The sequence below is a fragment of the Panthera tigris genome, chromosome A2 (assembly GCF_018350195.1).
Source record: "Panthera tigris isolate Pti1 chromosome A2, P.tigris_Pti1_mat1.1, whole genome shotgun sequence".
Taxonomy (NCBI): domain Eukaryota; kingdom Metazoa; phylum Chordata; class Mammalia; order Carnivora; family Felidae; genus Panthera; species Panthera tigris.
The window spans coordinates 151,707,416-151,727,847 of NC_056661.1; the positions used below are offsets into that span (position 1 = coordinate 151,707,416).

General features: G+C 37.2%; 1 protein-coding gene across 2 annotated transcripts in view; it reads right to left on the reverse strand.

Annotated features, from left to right (window-relative positions):
* CREB3L2 (cAMP responsive element binding protein 3 like 2) overlaps positions 1–20,432 on the reverse strand; it is a 425,600-nt gene that overhangs the window by 211,800 nt on the left and 193,368 nt on the right. For both annotated transcript variants that reach the window (XM_042973220.1, XM_042973216.1), the window contains exon 4: positions 14,250–14,351. The gene's annotated coding sequence lies outside the window, so the exon portion shown is untranslated. The remainder of the gene's footprint in view (positions 1–14,249; positions 14,352–20,432) is intronic.

Consider the following 20,432-nt stretch of genomic DNA (forward strand, 5'->3'; position numbering starts at 1 on the left):
AGGGGAAAAATTATCTGAATTCAATTCAGTTAAAAAAAACCAAAAAACCTTTGATTAAGTTCTTACTGGACATTTAGCACTGCGAAGAAGGAAGAAATAGGGGTATCAGTGCAAGAACAGAAACTTAAGCCCTGTTGCCTGATATCAAACTTCTTCAAAATATTTTGGGAGTCTGGTGTGGAGGAGGGACCATACCTAACAAACCATTTTTAAAATAAAGGCATTGAGAAAGAGTCCTGCCATTTTTCAGGAGGAAAAAATATGTCTTAAGATTAGAAGAGTGGAACCCTATCTTAGTTATAACAGAGATGGGGGGAAAGAGTTGGAGACTTAAAACAGGAAGGTCAGGAAAGAGTGACAGTCTGATATGAGTTTCTGCATATGTCACCTCTTCCTATGCTCTCATCCCTCTCAAGCTTCCCATCTATTTTGGGATGAATTTCATCCCCACTCCTCCCCTCAAAATTCAAACCTTAAAGTCATAGTCCCTAGCACCTCAGAATGTGACCTTATTTGGAAATAGTGTCATTGCGTATGTAATTTGTTACAATATGGTCATAATAGAGTAGGGTGGCCCCTAATCCAGTATGACTGGTGCCTTATAAAAAAGGAAAATTTGGACACAGACAACATACAGGGAAAAGACTATGTACAGATCAAGGCAGAGATCAGGGTGATGCTTTTACAAGTAAAAGAACCCTAAACCTTTCCAGCAAACCACCTGAAGGTAGCAGAGAGGTGTGTAACAGATTCTCCCTCACAGCCCTTAGAAGGAACTAACCCTGGTGACACCTTGATCTCAGGCTTCTGGCCTCCAGAACTGTGAGATGATATATTTCTGTTGTTTAAGCCACTTGGTTTGTGGCACTTCGTTATAGCAGCCCTGGCAAACAAATACACCATTCCTCAGTCAAGAGGGAGGTTAAAGAACATGAATAGGTCAACCAGAAAATCAAGTTATTAAAAAAAAATACATGGAAACAAATGAAAATGCAAACACAACAATCCCAAACTCTTAGGATGCAGCAAAAACTCTACTAAGAGGGAATTATACAGCAATACAGGCCTACCTCAAGAGGCAAGAAAAATCTCAAATAAACGATCTAAACTTATACCTAAAAGAGATAGAAAAAGAACAACAAATGAAGCCTAAAGTCAGTAGAAGAGGCAAATAATAAAGATTAGAGCAGAAATAAGTGATAGAACCAGCAGCAACAACAAAACAGTAGAACTGATCAATGAAACTAAAAGCTGGTTCCTTGAAAAAATTAATAAAATTGATAAACTTCTTACTAGTAAGACTTATCAAAAAGAAAAGAGAAAGGACCCAAATAAATAAAATTGCAAATGAGAGAGGAGAAATAACCACCAAACCCACAGAAGTACAAACAATTATAAGAGAATATTATGAAAAGCTATTTGACAACAAATTGGATAACCTGGAAGAAATAGATAAATTCCTAGAAACATACAAACTACCAAAATTGAAACAGGAAGAAACAGAAAACATGAACAGATCAATAACCAGCCAAGAAATTGAATCAGTAATCACAAATTGCCCAATACACAGAAGTCCGGGGCCAGATGGTTTCACAGAGCAATTCTACCAAACATTGAAAGAAGAGTTAATACCTCTTCTTCTCAAATATTTCCAAATATAGAAATGGATGTAATACTGCCAAACTCATTCTATAAAGCCAGTATTACCCTGATTCCAAAACCAGACAAAGACTCCACTAATAAAGAGAACCGCAGGCCATTATCCCTGATGCAATTGGATACAAAAATTCTCAACAAGATCTGGTAAATTGAATACAACAGTAAACTAAAAGAATCACTCACCATGATCAAGTGGGATTTATTTCTGGGCTATAAGGGTGGTTCAATATTTGCAAATCAATCAATGTGGTACACCACAGTAATAAAACAACCATATGTTCCTCTCAATAGATGCGGAAAAAGCTTTTGACAAAGTATAGCATCCATTCTTGATAAAAACTCTCAACAAAGTAGGGTTAGAGGGAACATACCTCAACATCATGAAGGCCATATATGAAAAATCCACAGCTAACATCATCCTCAATGGGGAAAAATTGAGAACTTTTCCTCTATGGTCAGGAACAAGACAGGGATGTCCACTAATTTTTTTTTTTTTACATTTATTTATTTTTGGGAGACAGAGCATGAGCAGGGGAGGGGCAGAGAGAGAGGGAGACAAGAATCAGAAGCAGGCTCCCGGCTCCCAGCTGTCAGTACAGAGCATGATGCGGGGCTCGAACCCACGAACTGTGAGATCATGACCTGAACCAAAGTCGGGCACTTAACCAACTGAGCCACCCAGGCACCCCGATGTCAACTCTTACCATTGTTATTTAACATAGTACTGGAAGGCCTAGCCTCAGCAGTCAGCAAAAGGAAATAAAAGGCATCCAAATCAGCAAGGAAGAAGTCAAATTTTCACTATTTGCAGATGACATGATGCACTATACAGAAAACCAAAAGACTCCACCAAAAAATTGCTAGAACTGATACACAAATTAAGTAAAGTTGCAGGACACAAAATCAACACAGATATCTGTTGCATTTCTATACATCAATAGTGAAGCAGCACAAAGGGAAATCAAGGAATCGATCCCATTTAGAATTTCACCAAAAACTATGATACCTAGGAATAAACCTAACCAAAGAGGTAAAAGATCTACATTCTAAAAGCTGTAAAACACTGATAAAAGAAATTGAGGAAGACACAAAGAAATGGAAAAACGTTCCATGCTAATGGAGTAGAAGAACAAATATTGTTGAAATGCCTATATCACCCAAAGCAATCTACACATTCAATGCAATCCCTATCAAAATACCATTAGCATTTTTCATAGAGCTAGAACAAACATTCCTAAAATTTGTATGGAACTACAAAAGATACTGAATAGCCAAAGCAGTTTTGAAAAAGCAAAGCAAAGCTGGAGGCATAACGATTCCAGACTTCAAGAGCTATATTACAAAGCTGTAGTGATCAAGGCAGTATAGTACCGGCACAAAAACAGATATATAGATCAATGGAACAGAATAGAAAACCCAGAAAAGGATCCACATTGCATGGTCAACTAATCTATCAAAACAGGAAAGAATATCCAGTGGAAAAAAGACAGTCTCTTCAACAAATGGTGTTGGAAAACCTGGACAGCAACATACAGAAGAATCAAACTGGACCACTTTCTTACACCATACATAAAAGTAAATTCAAAATGAATGAAAGACCTGCACTTGAAACAGGAAACCATCAAGGTTTAAGGTTAAAGGCAGTAACCCCTTGATATAGGCCACAGCAACCTCTTACTAGACGTGTCTCTGGAGGCAAGGGAAACAAAAGCAAAAATGAACTATTGACACCTCATCAAAATAAAAAGCTAATGCACAGCAAAGGAAACATCCAAAAAAACTAAAAGGCAACCAACAAAATGGGAGAAGATATTTGCAAATGACATATCTGCCAAAAGGTTAGTATCCAAAATCTATAAGTAACTTACCAAACTCAACACCCAAAAAATAAATAATCCAGTTAGGAAGTGGGCAGAAGAGGGGAACCTGGGTGGATCAGTCAGTTAAGCATCCTACTTCAGCTCGGGTCATGATCTTGCGGTTCATGGGTTCAAGCCCCGCATCGGGCTTTGTGCTGGCAGCTCAGAGCCTGGAGCTTGCTTCAGATTCTGTGTCTCCCTCTCTCTCTAACCCTCCCTTGCTTGTGCTCTGTCTCTCTGTCTCTCTCTCAATAATAAATAATAAACATTAAAAAAAAAAAGAAATGAGCAGAAGACATGATTTGAAATTTTTCCAAAGAAGACATACAGATGGCTAACAGAAACATGAAAAGATGCTCAATATCACTTATCATCAGGGAAATACCAATCAAAAATACAGTGAGATATACATGAAATAAGTAAGCCTGAGGAAGACAAATACCATATGATTTCATTCATATGTGGAATTTAAGAAATAAAAGAGCAAAGGGAAAAAAAAGAGAGAGAGAGAGAGACACAAACCAAGAAACAGACTCTTAACTGTAGAGAACAGACTGATGGTTACCAGAGGGGAGGTGGGTGAGGGGATGAGTGAAAAAGATGATGAGGATTAAGGAATGCACTTGTGATGAGCACTGGTTGATATATAAAATTGTTCAATCACTATACTGTACACATGAAACTAAGATAACACTGCGCATTAACCAACTGGAATTAAAATACAACTTTAAAAATTAAAGTAAAAAAAAATTATTTGTTCCTCAAGTGTTGGCATTAATTTACCTGAGAATTTCATCTCTGTCTATAGGAAGCCTGCACATTTTCTACTTCTTCTAGGATCAACTTTGCAAATTCATCTTCTCAAAATTTAGCAGTGTTATATAATTTAGCAAACATAAATGTATTTGTTCATTTAGTCAATAAACGTTTTTGTGTGCCACTCTACTGACCTCTATCCTAGGTACTGGAGGTGCATCAGTAAACAAAACAAAAGTCCCTAAACTCTCTGCCCTTAGGACCTTGGCCTCTTCCAATCCCATTACTTCTCTGAAATCCGTGCTCACTTTCCCCTTACCATTCTTATTTTGTATGTCTATGTTTTTGTTTTTTACTATTAACTAATTAGTGATTTATCAAGTTATTTTTGCTTTCTTCTGGATTTCACTTAGAGAAAATTTCCCAAAGGAAAAGAAAGTTCATTGATTAGTTCTGCTGTGTTTCTGTTTTCTAATTCATTAATACCTTGTTTTCTATTACTGATCTCTTGTCTTTTTTTTCTTATCTTGTCCATAGACTTCTACTTCCTAGGTCGAATATCTATTTCATTGGTTTTTGTTTATTTTTTAAAGTTATCTTGGTTAGTAATATAAGCTTTATATATAATGAATTTTACTCTGAGCACTGCTTTAGTTAAGATTTGATAAATCAGCTTTGTTATTTTTTTAGCCTTCTGAAGTTTGGTTTTGCTTTCCTCTTTGATTTATCGCTGTTTACACAAGTTCCTGTCTTATTTTAATTTCTAGTGTTAGAGCTTTCCCCCCCTAGCTTTTATATTCCACTTTTAACCATGCTGAGCTCAGACATCATCAATCAACGTTTTAAATATTTCATGGGATTGTGACAAGACACATTCTATTTTAAAGTATTGAGTTGGATATAATGGACATCCAATCCGGTGTTACACATTTTTAGCATCTAGTATTAGAAAAGCTATTTTGAGTAGTGGTTCTTTCTTTTAATACCACGGCTCATAACTGGAGACAGTTTCCTCCCAGCTTCCCCTAGGGAACATCTGGCAATGTCTGGAGACATTTTTCGTTGTCACAATTAGTAGGAGGTAAGGGGAGGTGGCAACTATTTAGTAGGTGGAGCCTAAGGATGCTGACAGCACCCACCACAAAGAGTCACTTAGGCTAAAATGTCAGCAGTGCCAAGGTTGAGGAGCCCTGCTAACACAAGAGTCTTTCTTGCTAGATAGTAACATGTGCTTATTCCTAATGCCGTAATTTCAGCTTGTTGTGTGTAAATTAAAAGTGTAAATCCACTTAGGCTCATTTTTTATAGTGCTTAAAGTAAACAAACCATGCTTTATAATTCATCTAAGTCTTTTCTTTTGCATTGTACCTTTTCTCGGACCATTAAACTGGTAACGGGCTTCATGCCTTTACTGTTCGCGTTTAAAGCATACAGGCAAATGAGTGGCAATGAAAGTAAGTTAATGCAGGAAACAGAAACTATAAATTATTTCCATAGGGTGAGTCAAGAGAAATTTGCTCTGATATATAACAGACCGCTATTAAAAAAAATAGAAGTAATCTGAAAGATTAGATTAAGCCAGTAATCTCATTTCCTTCCTGCCCCAAATTTCTTGAAGTAACTAAGCATAGAGCCAGTTAAACAGACCAAATCCATAGCATCTCTAGAATAAAGACAGGGTACCATCAGTGAATGAAAAACCCTTAAGGATTGAAAACAGAGGTAATTGGACTGACAAAGAACTAAGAGTAGAAAACATCCAAAGTACTTACATGGAGCAGCTGCAGTAAAAATAACAATTTCAGATACGCTTCAAACCTAGAATCAATTGGGAAAAAATAGAAGTTCCCATGACCTCACATTCCCTAAGAGCTGTTCCCTCCATACGCATGGTTCTGAGGGGCTTCCAACAGCTATGTTTGTTCTTCAGGCAGAAACCCACTTCTTTCTAATCAAAGTGAATGCCATTCCAGAAGAGGCCAGGTTGTAACACAATATTGAGACTGGAGACAGAAACAGATCACAGCCTGGGGTAACTTCAAAGAACCACACAATAGACAGGATTTTTAAAAAGAAAAGCACAGAGCCGATTCTGGCATTTACTCCAGGATAAAGCTATGGAGTATTGCAAGAGAGGACAAGTGACAATAGACAGAGGAAACAGGAAGACATATTCAAGATTACCGGGGTCCCATGGCTGTATAAGGGCCAGTGTATCATGAGTGAAGGACACCAGAATTTGTGCCCCAAATATGCCATTTTGGCTAAGCATTATTTTGAGCTAAAGCAATTGAGAAGAAACAGACCCAAGGAAAATTCTCTGCTCTCCTTCATTTGCCTAAAAGGGGCACATAAATGTACAAAGGTGTCCTCCCTCTCTACCAAGAAAGACAAAAGTTAATCGCTGAAGACAACTTTGGACCCTTGTCAGCCTGGAGATGGCAACAGAGGATTCCATGTAATACCTGACTAACCAGCTCTTACCTTCCATTCGCCTCCCATACATTTGCCATTCCACAGTTTGCTGCTCCCAGAGACTCAAGATTCTTTTCCTTTGCCTTGTCTCTTCTCCAAAAATGTGTTGTTCCTTTGCAAAGAAGTAACGTAAAGCCAAAATTCTAACCCAGCCTTTGTTACTCATCTCTATTATGCAGATACACCTGAACAAACTTTTGCTCATTTTCCTCTCGTTAATCTGTCTTTTGTCAGTCCAGCTTACATGCCCCAGCTAGAGAATCTAAGCTGTGTAGAGGAAGAGATGTTTCTTCCCATACATGACCATGTCATGCACAAACTCATACGATCCCCCTAACATCTCCCTGGGAGAGGCAAAGAAGTCGAATATGGGGACAGTCACCATTGAAACCATAAACCACATCTCTTCTTGCCAACTCCACTGGCCATCTGGGCAAGGAGCCTCTGAAAGGAAAAGTAAACACCAGGACCCACTCTAGAAGGCTAGGAAACAAGAACAGCCCACAGATTATACCAGACAACTGCAAGGAAAACAGCAACAGGGCTTTGCCTACACTGGCCTTGGGTGACTGGGAGTCCTGGAGGAAGAACCAAATCACCAGGGGCTCCAAAGCACTAGGGGCTCCGAATGCACAGCCAACATCCGTAATTCCAGGAGCATTCTTCAGAGCTGTTGTGGCCTGAGAAGGACTGCCCTTATCACCGGTGTCACAGCTGCACTTAACTATTAGCACCATCGATTTCCACCTCTTATTTCCAAGCTATTTGAGCAGGAAAACTGCATTCCAACCTGATGGTAGATCCCTTTGGAACGCTCTATATATCCCTCAGAGTAAGTCCCTGAAGGCTGATTTTTTACTGTGTGATGTCAAAGAGCAGCCCTGTGCGGATACCTAATGATCTTGCGTGGATCCACATAGGCCACATAGACCAAGCTTGAACCACAGGTGATCCGAGTCTTGGCCAAACATCCGGGATCCTCCCCAAACATGAGCACACAGGAGGTTTGTGAGGAACTGTTATAAAGCCACTTCTCACTCACTTCTCTATCTACCAAGGAGGCTGCAAAAAGGCAGGTTCTCATCTCCTCCCAGATTCTGATGAGGCCTGAGGCTCTCTGTCTCCTCTTGTCAAGGTACAGCTGTGGGCTAAATGGTGGCTCAGCAGAAGCATAGCAGTGGCTCTGCAGCCATAGGAAGGGCTGTCATCCGTGCTGCAATTATCTGGACCCTTTGGTTTTGGTGTCGTCCTACAGGAGACACTAAAGAGATTGTCATTATTTTAAGGGACACAGAGAGTGAAAAACGGAAAGATTACGCTGCTATATTCACAAGAAACTCATAAAATTACTTAGATTTCAAAAATAATTTTTCCCCGAGGGTCCTGCTGATATATAATCATGTGTCTTTGTTTCTTTAACGGATCAATATTCTTGTAACTACCACCATCTGTTTTCATTTTGCTACTTTATCACCATTGCGACTCTAACGTGCACGAGAGTTGATAAAATCTCCCGTTTTATCCATTTCATTTTTTTCAAGCAAACACATATCTTACCTACCTCTAAGAAAAATAAATCCAATTATAAGATGTATTAAAATTTAATGGAGCAAGTTCTTATTATAATTACCCAATAGAAACAATATTAACATATCAAATATTAATATAGCTGTCGAGAGAAACTCAAAGATTTCCAGGGATTTTTTTTTCTTTTTTATGCTTTAAGTGAACGGAGTCTAAGAAACAAATGTTTTCATAAAGTGGTAGCAGAAAAATGTTTTTAAAAAAGTTTAACTGTGAGTTTCACAGCTAACTAGTTGGTGACTTGGAAACATGTCAAAAGCAAAAATTATTTTTAAACAACTTAATTTTAATATTAATAGGGATATTAAATATTAATTTAACAGGGAAAAGTTTCCTATAATAATCAAGATGATTCCTTGGATAAATTAGACTGGCTTAATACTTTTGGCTCAGAAATACTTATCTTTTCTCTGATTTTACCAGTATAAAGTTATTGAGCATATTTTCTTGGATTTATTTTCTAATAAAAAAAAAAGCCAATGAATTTGGGTTTTCTAAATTTCCTCTACTGATTGTAACGGTCAAACAAGCTAATTCATATAAGATTATAAAATATTGAAATTATTTGTCAAACTAAATTAAATTATAATAGGTAGTTCTTTACAAGAGGCATCCTTACAATGCTATAAGTCATCCAGACTTAATATGTCAGCATAAATTGTAATATTCAAATCCTTACTTGTAACACTTTAATATTAAATCAATTATTGAATTATCTTTGAATACCCAGAAAATTTCTGGGTAAATGTTAAAAACAAGACAACAGGCCCAAAGTGGAGTCCCTGATGCCAAGCCTCACCTCACTGACCCAAGACTTAATTACAGTTCCAGTTCTCTCAGAAATTAAATCTTAAACCTGTCAATCAGGAATCACGTGATTAGCCCTAGTTAGGTAATCTGCCCCATAGACCCCTGCCTTGCCTTGAAGGAAAGTAACCTTTCTACAATCAATCCCCTTTTTTTTGCCTCAGACAACTTCCCGGTTCCCATTTTCTTCTGCCTATAAAAGTTTTTTATGTTGTGCAGCTACTTGAGCTTCTTTCCATCTGCTAGGTTGGATGCTGCCTGATTCATGACTAGTTGAATAAAGCCAATAAAACCTTTAAAATGTACCCAGTTGAACTTTTTAAAATTTAAGATAAAGTTCAACACATTGGTCACTAAACATCATTTGAATTTGCCCTTCTCTCTTTACAAAAACTATAGAATGGTCATCAATTAGCAGATTAAAGGATGAAACGCCTTTAAGTGATAATGATGTCTATTTTGGCCAAGTTAAATTTGATAGGATGACAGATAATTAGTACTCATGGAAAGAGATAACTAGATGCTTTTTAATCTTCTCTGCTGGAAGGATACAAAAGTTGGTTGTTATAGATGAAGATCTCAAAAGCCCTCTCTTGGAAACCAGATCCAAAATAGGTCTTTTCCTTTCACAACAGATATTACAGCAACCCTCAATCTCTGACAATTTCTAACGATGCTAAACCTCTTTCACTATTCATAAACACTTCCCTTCAGATAGTTATCTGATACCCAAGCATGCCACATTACCAGAGGTTTAAGAATTAACATCTATACTTAATAACATATATTGTGCCTTCAAAGTTATAGATGAAGTTGTGATGCTATGAAAATAAAGGATTTTCCCAACTTCTCTGTGAAGTCCAACAAAATTATTGAAGAGAATCCACAATCCCTAAAAAAACTCATTATTAATCTTAAAACTGGTGAATAAAATGTTTTGACTCTTACTAGCTTGTACCAAACAGGGATTAAAACTTCATAATCAATAGAATGACAATTATTTAATCTAGATTCTGGAAGGGAAGAAAAACCTTATTCAATTACTGACAGAATCTTGCCTTGTTCATAATTTTTATAACCCCCTAAAAAACTGAAGCTGGAAGCAAGAACTGAAACCTATCTAAAGAACCATTTGAACATTCACAAATAAATTTTATTTTTTCAAGTTTTGATATACATTTTAATCATCATTTATAAATAAATATTCTGGTTGAATTGAAGTTGTCTCCTGCCAAATGAACTACAGGCTGATACAAAAACTTAATGGATTTTGTTTTCCTGCCCAGAAATACCTTCAATAATCAATAATAATGAAAACTTATTTACAGCTAAAGTTTTTACAAATGTATGCAAAGCACTCATGTTAGACTGAAAAGTCTACATTGTCCCCAAAGCTCTAAGAGGAAAAAGGCACCTTAGATATCTTGATGTGAGTATTATTATCTTTCTTATTTTTGTAGTTAATCATACACAGCAGGTGCCAGCCACATATCCAAAAGGGACACCAACATACACCTCTATAGACTAACCAGTACAGAAGAACTACAGCTTGGATGAACCTTGAGGACATTATGCGAAGTAAAATAAGCCAGTCACAAAAGACAAATACTATATGGTCCCACTTATAGAAGGTTCCCAGAGTAGTCAAATTCACAGAAACAGAAAGCAGACTGGTGGCTGCCAGGGGCTGGAGAGGAGCTGGGGACTGGGGAGTTCATGCTTAATGGGTATGGAGTTCAGTGTGGAAAGATGAAGAAGTTTTGGAGATGGATAGTGGCCATGGTTGCACAACAATGAGACTTTACTTAATGCCACTGAATGGCACATAGAAAAAATGGTTAAAATGATGAATTTCATGTTATGTATACCACAGAAAGGAGAAGGAAAGTGAAGAACTTAAGATTATACAACTTGGCCATACAAACTAGCTAGAGACATGACTAGTTAAGATTCTCTCTCTCTCTCTCTCTCTCTCTCTCTCTCTCTCTCTCTTTGCCCCTGCCCCTCTCCCCTTCTCATGTCCTCTCTCTTAAAAAAATTTAAAAAGTAATAATATATATAATAAAATGTTATACAGTCAAGACTATCAGTATTTTCCTTTCGATATTCTGACTTTTTTATCCTATCCTAAGATTATGAAATTACCTCTATTTTTTAATCATTTCTAGTTGGATCTTTTGTTTTTACATTTAGATCTTTATTTCATCTCAATATTTTTGTACTTGCTATGTAATACAATTATTATTTTTTTAAATGGGGATCCAGTTGTCTCAATGTCATTTATCCAAGGAGCCATCCATTCCTCCCTCATTTTATTTTATTATTTTTTTAATGTTTATTTTTGAGAGAGAGAGAGAGAGAGACAGTGCTGGCAGGTGAGGAACAGAGAGAGAGAGAGAGAGAGAGAGAGAGAGAATCTGAAGCAGGCTCCAGGCTCTAAGCTGTCAGCACAGAACCAGATGTGGGGCTCGAACTGATGACCTGTGAGATCGTGACCTGAGCCGAAGTCAGATGCTTAACCAACTGAGCCAGCCAGGTGTCCCCCTTCCTCCCTGATTTTAAATGCCTCATTTATCATATATTTAACTTCCATATGTACATGAGTCTGTTTCTGGGTTCCTCTGTATTCCTCTGACCTATTTGTTTATTCCTACAGCAAATCTACTAATTACTGTTGCCTCACAATGTATTTTAGTATGTTAGGTCCCCCCTCACTATTATTCTTTTTCAACAATTTCTTGGTCATTATTCTGTTTGGGATTGCATGAAATATATATATTATTTATAGAGGACAAACATCAGCAGTTTTATTATATGAAATTTTTCCATCAAGAAACATGGTATATCTCTGTGATCACCTCTTGTTTTTTGTCCTTCATGAAACTGTGTAGTTTTTCTCAGATACGTGTCTCACCTTTCTTGCTTAATTTATTCTTGAGTAATTTATGGATGTGTTGTGACTGTAAATTTTTTCTTAATTTCCATTTCTAACCAGGATATTATTATAAAGAAAAGTCATTGATTTTTGACTGCTTTATATCTAGACATCATTCTAAATTATCTTTTTATACATAACAGTATTTTTAAATCTTTGAATATCTTGAATTTTCAATTATCAGAAGGTGATAGGTAATTGCTTTTCTTTCAGAGTGAGCAGAAAAAAAGAATTCAGAGTCAAACTATTTCTAAATTGTACACAAGTGAGCAGAACACACAAAATTGTTTAAAAACTGGAAATTTTAAAGCATTTATTTTACCAATAAAGTAAATGTTATATCCAGAAGGAAATATAAACAAATATAAACATAATAATATAAGGTATTCAGGGGAAAAAATATTTATCTATATGTAAAATTAAGCAACTTCTATCAGCCAGGCACAAAAGAGAAGGTTGGTTTAATGTAGAAAAGCAATGGTAATTTTAAATTATTTTCAGTAAGATAAAAAATTCATACCAGTAAACAACATTATATCAATTATAAACAATCCTCCCTTTGCATGTGGAACTTTAGAAAATAGACCATGAAAGCTGAAACTGCATAGCAATCCTAATAACCAACAAAAAAATTACAACTGACCGTGATGTTTGTAATTTTTGTCAAGACACTGAAAATTATCTTACTCTTGATTATAAATGTACAATGAAAGGTAAAAAACTAATATTTGCTTACTACACTATAATTTAAGATTTTAGAAACTTTTAGAATTAAAGTGTTTCATTTCTTTGTGAAAAACTTATCAAGGGTAGTTTGAACAGGTCTTACCTAACTTATTAACCAACAGTTTTCACACCTAACTTATACAAAGCAAACATCTTTTCTATACTTTGTAAAATTGTCATATTCCTTTTCCAGTTTGTATCAGATCCCAACATTCTATTCTTTGTGGTTTCAACATCATGAGGTATCTCTCAGAGTTCCTTCAATGGGAATATATTTGCTAATGCCACTTCTGGGATATCTTCAGCCTTTTCCTTACAACCACTTTCCAGATTTATGTCAATAAATTTGCCTTCACTAAGAACCTCCAGCTGAATGTCTAGAAGCTCTTGTATGGTGACGGTGGCAACATTCCCATGGTCGGTGATCTCTTCTATATCTCCATTTATGTATGATTCAAACTTCATGTTATCACTCTTTGCTTGGTTGTTTGTTTATTTTCTACACTCATATTTGTTGGCCAGCTCCCTATTTTAATTTTCCAATTTTGTAAAATGTTGCATGGGTTTATCACTGGGAAGCAAGGAGGCAATACGATGACATGCTTTTCTGGCTGTGTGTGATGAGAAAACACACGCACAATGACCCATCACTGACTGACTGATAATGATCAGTTACTGATTATGATGCTCATCTGTTATCTATATAGTTCTTTGTGGGCTGAAGAACTAGCAATGAAGTTTGTATTTTATGCAACCATTCACAGTTAGTATATTGTGGTAACTGAAATTTGGGCCATGTTGTTAGGGGTGCTGGTGCTAGCTCAACTGTGGTTAATGAAATTTGTTCATTTCAGAGCCATGTAAGGCAAAAACTGTCAGTTTATCTATATTATTCATGTTTTGCTCTCAAAATACATTCCCAGAGGTGTTAAACAGACTCAGGAAAGTTCAAATGCATGGAGACTCAGTAAATATCCGTTAAGAAATCTTATGGTAGTTTCTTTGAAATTAACAAGCTGACTTTAAAATTCATATGGAAATGCAAAGGACAAAGAACAGCAAAAATAATCTTGGAAAAGAAGAACAAAGTTAGAGGGCTCATAATTCCTGATTTCAAAACTTACAGCAAAGCTACAATAATCAAGACGAGTGTAATACTGGCATAAAGATAGGCAAGCAAATCAATGGGATAGAATTGGGAATTGAGAAAGAAACCTACATATCAATGGCCAATTGATTTTCTACAAGATGTCAAGACAATTCAATGCTGGAAAATGTGTTTTCAATACAGTGCTAAGACAATTGAATATTCACATGCAGAAGAATGAATCTGGACCCCTACCTCACACCATCCACAAAAATTAATTCAAATTGGATCAAAGACCTAAATGTAAGAGCAAAGTCTATTAAACACATAGTAAAAAAACACAGGCATAAATCTTCATTACCTTGTATTAAGAGGTTGGCTTGGATTGTGGGGACTGGCTGTACAGGTCCAAAATCCACAGGACAGCCCATGAGGAGAGGCAGTGGTTTTTTATATATGAAACCTAAAGCACAAGCAATAAAAGATCAATAAGTTGGACGTCATCAGAATTAAAAACTATTGTGCTTCAAATGACACCATCAAGAAAGTGAAAAGATAACCCACAGAATGGGAGGAAAACTTTGCAAATCATATCTGATAAGGGGCTTATATTTAGAATATGGAAAGAACTATCACAGCTCAGTAATAAAAAAGACAAATATTCCAATTTGTAATGGGTAAATTATCTGAATAAACATTTCTCCAAAAAAGATATACAAATTGCCAGTAAGTTCATGAAAAGATTCTCTACATCAATAGTCATCAGGGAAATGCAAATCAAAACCATGGCATATCCCTTTATACCCACTAAAAGGGCTATCCTCCAAAAGATCAAAAATAACAAGGGTTGATGAGGATGTGGAGAAATTAGAACCCTCATACACTGCTAGTGATAATTAAAATTTTGTAGAAGGGAGAAGTTAAGATGGGGGAGAAGTAGGGGGACCCTGGGCTTTCCTTATCCCTCAAACATGGCTGTATTGATGTCAGATTACTTGGAACACCCAGGAAATTGATCTGCAAAGTAGCAGAAGGACTTCCACGGTTGGAGGGAGATAGCTTGGCAGGTACAAGGTGTGTGGAAGTAAACTGAGAGAGGGGAAAAATATGTGGTGCTATGGAGGGGAGGGAACCCTTTCTGTGGGAGGACAAAAGGGAGAGAAAGAGAGAGAGTTTTGAAAGTGCAGCATCAAGTTAGCACAAGAGAAAAACCTCTCTGGACCACAGATTGCAGTGTGAGAAGTACTGAGTGTCCCAGTTCTTTTTTGCCAGCATCTTTTGGAGCTCAAACTCTGGAGGTTTTGGAAATGGATGACTTCTCCAGAGCAGAGTTGTGGCACATGCTCCTGTCGGGGAGGGAGCCGGCCATGGAGTGCATAGCATGGTATAGAGATCTCCAGGGTGCACTGGGAGAAAACAGTCCCCTTCCTGGAACACTTTTGGAAGAGGGCTTATTGCCTCCCCAAGGATAAAAGACTCTGCAAATGCCAATGAAAGGCCTTGCATCAGCAGGGTGAAGAGGCTGTACTCCAGAGGAGAAGAGTGGATCCATGTCATGCCAAGTCCTGTAAGAGTTTAGGCTTTGAGTACCAGCTGCACACCAAAGAAAAAATGCAGGAGAGTTGTGGCACAAGGTGAGCTGACTGCCTTCACTATTCTGTAAGGGCTGCCTGAACAACGGGGTTGAGATTCATTGTCTGGGGACAAGAGATTGGGGCGGTGCCATTTCCCCCCAACACCAACACTGTGGGACTTCGAAGAACAACACAGTGGCCCCCCCATGGAGGCAAGACCCTCTTACACCAAACCCTGCCCCTCCGTGCCAGACAACTGCTTATTTACTGGGGCAGGACTGACTCTGAGCCAATGCAGCTGGCCTCTCCTCCGGATCAGCACAGCCAGCAACCCCATGTACCAACAAACAGCTGTTTTTTTTCTCTTTTTCTTCCTTCTTCTTTTTTCTTTCTTTTTTTTAATGCTTATTTATTTTGAGAAAGATAGAGCACAAGCAGGGGAAGGGCAGAGAGAGAAAATCCCAAGCAGTCTGTGCACTGACAGTGCAGGGCTCGAACTCACAAACTGTGAGATCATAACCTGAGCCAAAACCAAGAGTTGGATGCTTAACCAACACAGCCACCTAGTGCCCTCTCTTTTCTTCTTTTTGAATCAGACTCATAGTTTCTTTTTTGTTCTCTTTTGTTTCTTTTCTCTCAAACTCTCTCTCTCTCTTTTTTTATCAGGATTTTTTATTCTTTTTTCTTTTCTTTCTTCTTTTTTTTTTTTTCTTTTTCTTCTTTTCTTTTTCTTTGGAATCAGAGCATGTGTGTGTGTGTGTGTGTGTGTGTGTGTGTGTGTGTGTATACATATACATATACATACATATATTATTCTCTGGTTGTTTTGTTCTCTTTCCTTTTCCTTTTTTGGGATCAGTTTCCTCCCCTGCCCCCGCTTTTTTCCCCCAGGGTTACTTCAACAAACAAATCCAAGCACATCTGGTTAAAGGTCCAAACACTCCATCACTGCAAGCAGGGAGGAACTCTGCAGAGAACTGACCAGTGGGAAAGAGCAGCTAAAATGCAACAGCAGAGTGAACACAGTATACACCAAAAACACTTCCTGAAGTGCCAGACACTGGACCATGTATGACCCCATTTTAATATAGCAGTAGTCTCAGGTGTAGGAAACATAATAAGCTTTTAAAACACACAAAAGACATAAATTTAGCCAAAATGACAAGATGAAGGAATTCTCCCCAAAAGAAAGGTCAAGGAGAAATCACAGGCAGGGCCTTCTCAAAACAGATATAAGCAATATATCTGAACAAAAATTTAGAATAACAGTCATAAGACTAATAGCTGGGCTTGAAAAAAGCATAGAAAACACAAGAGAAACCCTTGCTGCAAAGATCAAAAACCTAAGAACCAGTCAGGATGAATTTTAAAATGCTATAGCTGAGATGCAAAACAAACCGGATAGAGTGACTATGAGGATGAAAGAAGCAGAGGAGAGAATAGGTGAAATAGAAGGTAAAATTATGGAAAATAATGAAGCAGAAAAAAAGAGGGAAAGGAAATTACTAGATCATAAGGGGAAACTTAGAGAAGTGACTGAGTCCATAAAACGAAATAATCCATATCATAGGAGTCCTAGAAGAAGAGCTGGAAAAGGGGCAGAAGGGTTATTTGAACAAATTATAGCTAAGAATTTCCCTAATCTGGGGAAGGAAAAAGGCATACAAGTCCAAGAGGCACAGAGAACTCCCTTCAAAAATCAACAAAAAACAGGCCAACACCACAATATGTCATACTGTAACTTGCAAAATATAAAGAGAGAATTCTGAAAGCAGCTAGGGACAAAAGGTCCATAACCTACAAGGGTAGACACATAAGGTTAGTACCTGACCTGTCCACTGAAACTTAGCAGGCCAGAAGGGGGTGGCAGGAAATATTCAAAGTGTTGAATAGGAAAAAAATGCAGCCAAGAATCCTTTATCCAGCAAGGCTGTCATTCAGAATAGAAGGAGAGATAAAGGCTTTTCCAGACAAACAAAAACTAAAGGAGTTCATGACCACTAAACCATCTCTACAAGAGATTTTAAGGGGACTCTGAATGGAGGGGAAAGAAAAAAAAAAAAGAAGAAGACCAAAGCAACAAAGACTACCAAGGACCAGATAATATCACCAGAAACACCAAATCTACAGGTAACACAATGGCTCTAAATTCTTATCTTTCAATAATCACTTTGAATATAAATGGACTAAGTACTCCAATCAAAAGACACTGGATTTCAGAATGGATTAAAAAAAATAGATCCATCTATATGCTGCCTCCAAGAGACTCATTTTAGACCTAGAGTCACCTGCAGATTGAAAGTGAGGGTATGAAGAACCATCTGTCATGCCAAAGGAGGTCAAAAGAAAGCTGGAGTAGTCATTTTTATATCAGACAAATTAGATTTTATTTTATTTTTTTTTTCCAACGGACAAATTAGATTTTAAAACAAAGACTGTAACAAGAGATGAGTAAGGACATTATATCATAATTAAGGGGTCTATCCACCAAGATCTAATAATTATAAATACTTATGCCTCCAACTTGGGACACCCAAATACATAAACCAACTAATCACAAACATAAAGAAACTCTTTAATAATAATAACATAATAAAAGACTTTAATACCTCACTTGTAGCAATGGACAGATCATCTAAGCAGAAAATCAACAAGGAAACAACGGCTTTGAATGACACACTGGACCAGATGGACTTAATAGATATATTCAGAACATTTCACCCTAAAGCAGTACAATACACATTCTGCTCAAATGCACATGGAACATTCTCCAAAATAGATCACATACTGAGTCACAAATCAGCCCTCAACAGGTACAAAAATATTGAGATCATACCATGCATATTTTCAGATCACAACACTATGAAACTTGCATTCAGTCACAAGAAAAAATTTGGAAAACCCTCGAATATATGGAGGTTAAAGAACATCCTACTAAAGAATGAATGGGTTAGCCAGGAAATTAAGGTAGAAATAAAAAACTACATGGAAGCAAATGAAAATGAAAACACAACAGTCCAAAGTCTCTGGGATGCTACAAAGGCAGTCTTGAGAGGTAAGTATATTGCAATTCAGGCCTATCTCAAGAAGCCAGAAAGGTCCCAACTACACAACCTAAACTTACAACTAAAGGAACTAGAAAAGGAGCAGTAAATAAAGCCTAAAGCCAGGAGAAGTGAAATAATAAAGATTAGAGCAGAAATAAATGATACAGAAACAAACAAACAAAAACACCAGTAGAACAGATCAATGAAACTAAAAGCTGGTTTTTTTGAAAGAACAAACAAAATCGATAAACCCCAAGCCAGACTTATCAAAAAGAGAAAGGACCCAAATAGATAAAATCACAAAAGAAAGAGGAGAGATCACAACCAACACCACAGAAATACAAACAATTATAAGAATATTATGAAAAATTATATGCCAATAAACTGGGCGATCTGGAAGAAATGGACAAATTCCTAGAAACCCACACACTACCAAAAACTGAAACAGGAAGAAATAGAAAATTTGAACAAGCCCATAGCCAGCAAATAAATTCAATAAGTTATCAAAATCTCCCAACAAAAAAAGAGTCCTGGGCCAGATGGCTTCCCAGGGGAATACTACCAAACATTTAAATAAGAGTTAATACCTATTCTCCTCAAACTGTTCCAAAAACTAGAAATGGAAGGAAAACTTCTAAACTCATTCTATAAAGCCAGAATTACCTTGATTCCCAAACTAGACAAAGACCCCACTAAAAAGGAGAATTACAGGCCAATATCCCTGATTAACTTTGATGCAAAAATTCTCATTAAGATACTAGCAAATCAAATTCAACAGTATATTAAAAAAAATTATTCACCATGATCAAGTGAGATTCATTCCTAGGCTGTAGGGCTGGTTCAATATTCAGAAATCAATCAACATGATACATAACATTAATAAAAGAAAGGATAAGAACCATATGATTCTCTGAATCAATGCAGGAAAAGCATTTGACAAAGCATTTGCAGAATGCTTGTTAAAGCCCTCAAGAAAGTAGGATAGAAGGAACATCCTTCAACATCACGAAGGCCATATATGAAAGACCCACAGCTAACATCATCCTCAATGGGGAAAAACTGAGAGCTTTCCTGCTAAGGTGAGGAACATGACAGGGATGTCCACTCTGACCACGGTTGTCCAACACAGTACTGGAAGTCTTAGCCTCAGCAATCAGACAATAAAAAGAAATAAAACGTACATGAATTGGTAAAGAACTTCCACTCTTTGCAGATGACGTGATACTCTACATGGAAAACCCAAAAGATACCACAAAAAAACTGCTAGAACTGATACATGAATCCAGCAAACTTGCAGGATATAAAATCAACTTGTAGAAAACGGTTGCATTTCTGTACACTGATAATGAAGCAGAAGAAAGAGAAATCAAGGAAGTGATCCCATTTATAATTGCACCAAAAACTATAAGATACCTAGGAATAAACCTAGCCAAAGAGGTAAAAGATATGTACACTGGGAGTGCCTGGGTGGGTCAGTCAGCTAAGCTGCCAACTTCACCTCAGGTCATGATCTCACAATTTGCAAGTTCAAGCCCCACACTGGGCTCTGTGCTGACAGCTCAGAGCCTGGAGCCTGCTTCAGATTCTATGTCTCCCTCTCTCTCTGCCCCTCCCCTGCTCGTGCTCTGTCTCTCTCTGTCTCAAAAATAAATATACTAAAAAAAATTTTTTTAAAGATCCGTACACTGAAAACTATAGACAACGCACAAAATAAATTGAAGAAGACACAAAGAAATGGAAAGACATTCCATGCTCAAATGTATATACTACCCAAAGCAATCTACACATGCAATGCAATCCCTATGAAAACAACACCAGCATTCTTCACAGAGCTAGAAAAAACAATCATAAAATTTGTATGGAACCAGAAAAGGCCCCAAATAGCCAAAGTAATATTGAAAAAGAAAACCAAACCTGGAGGCA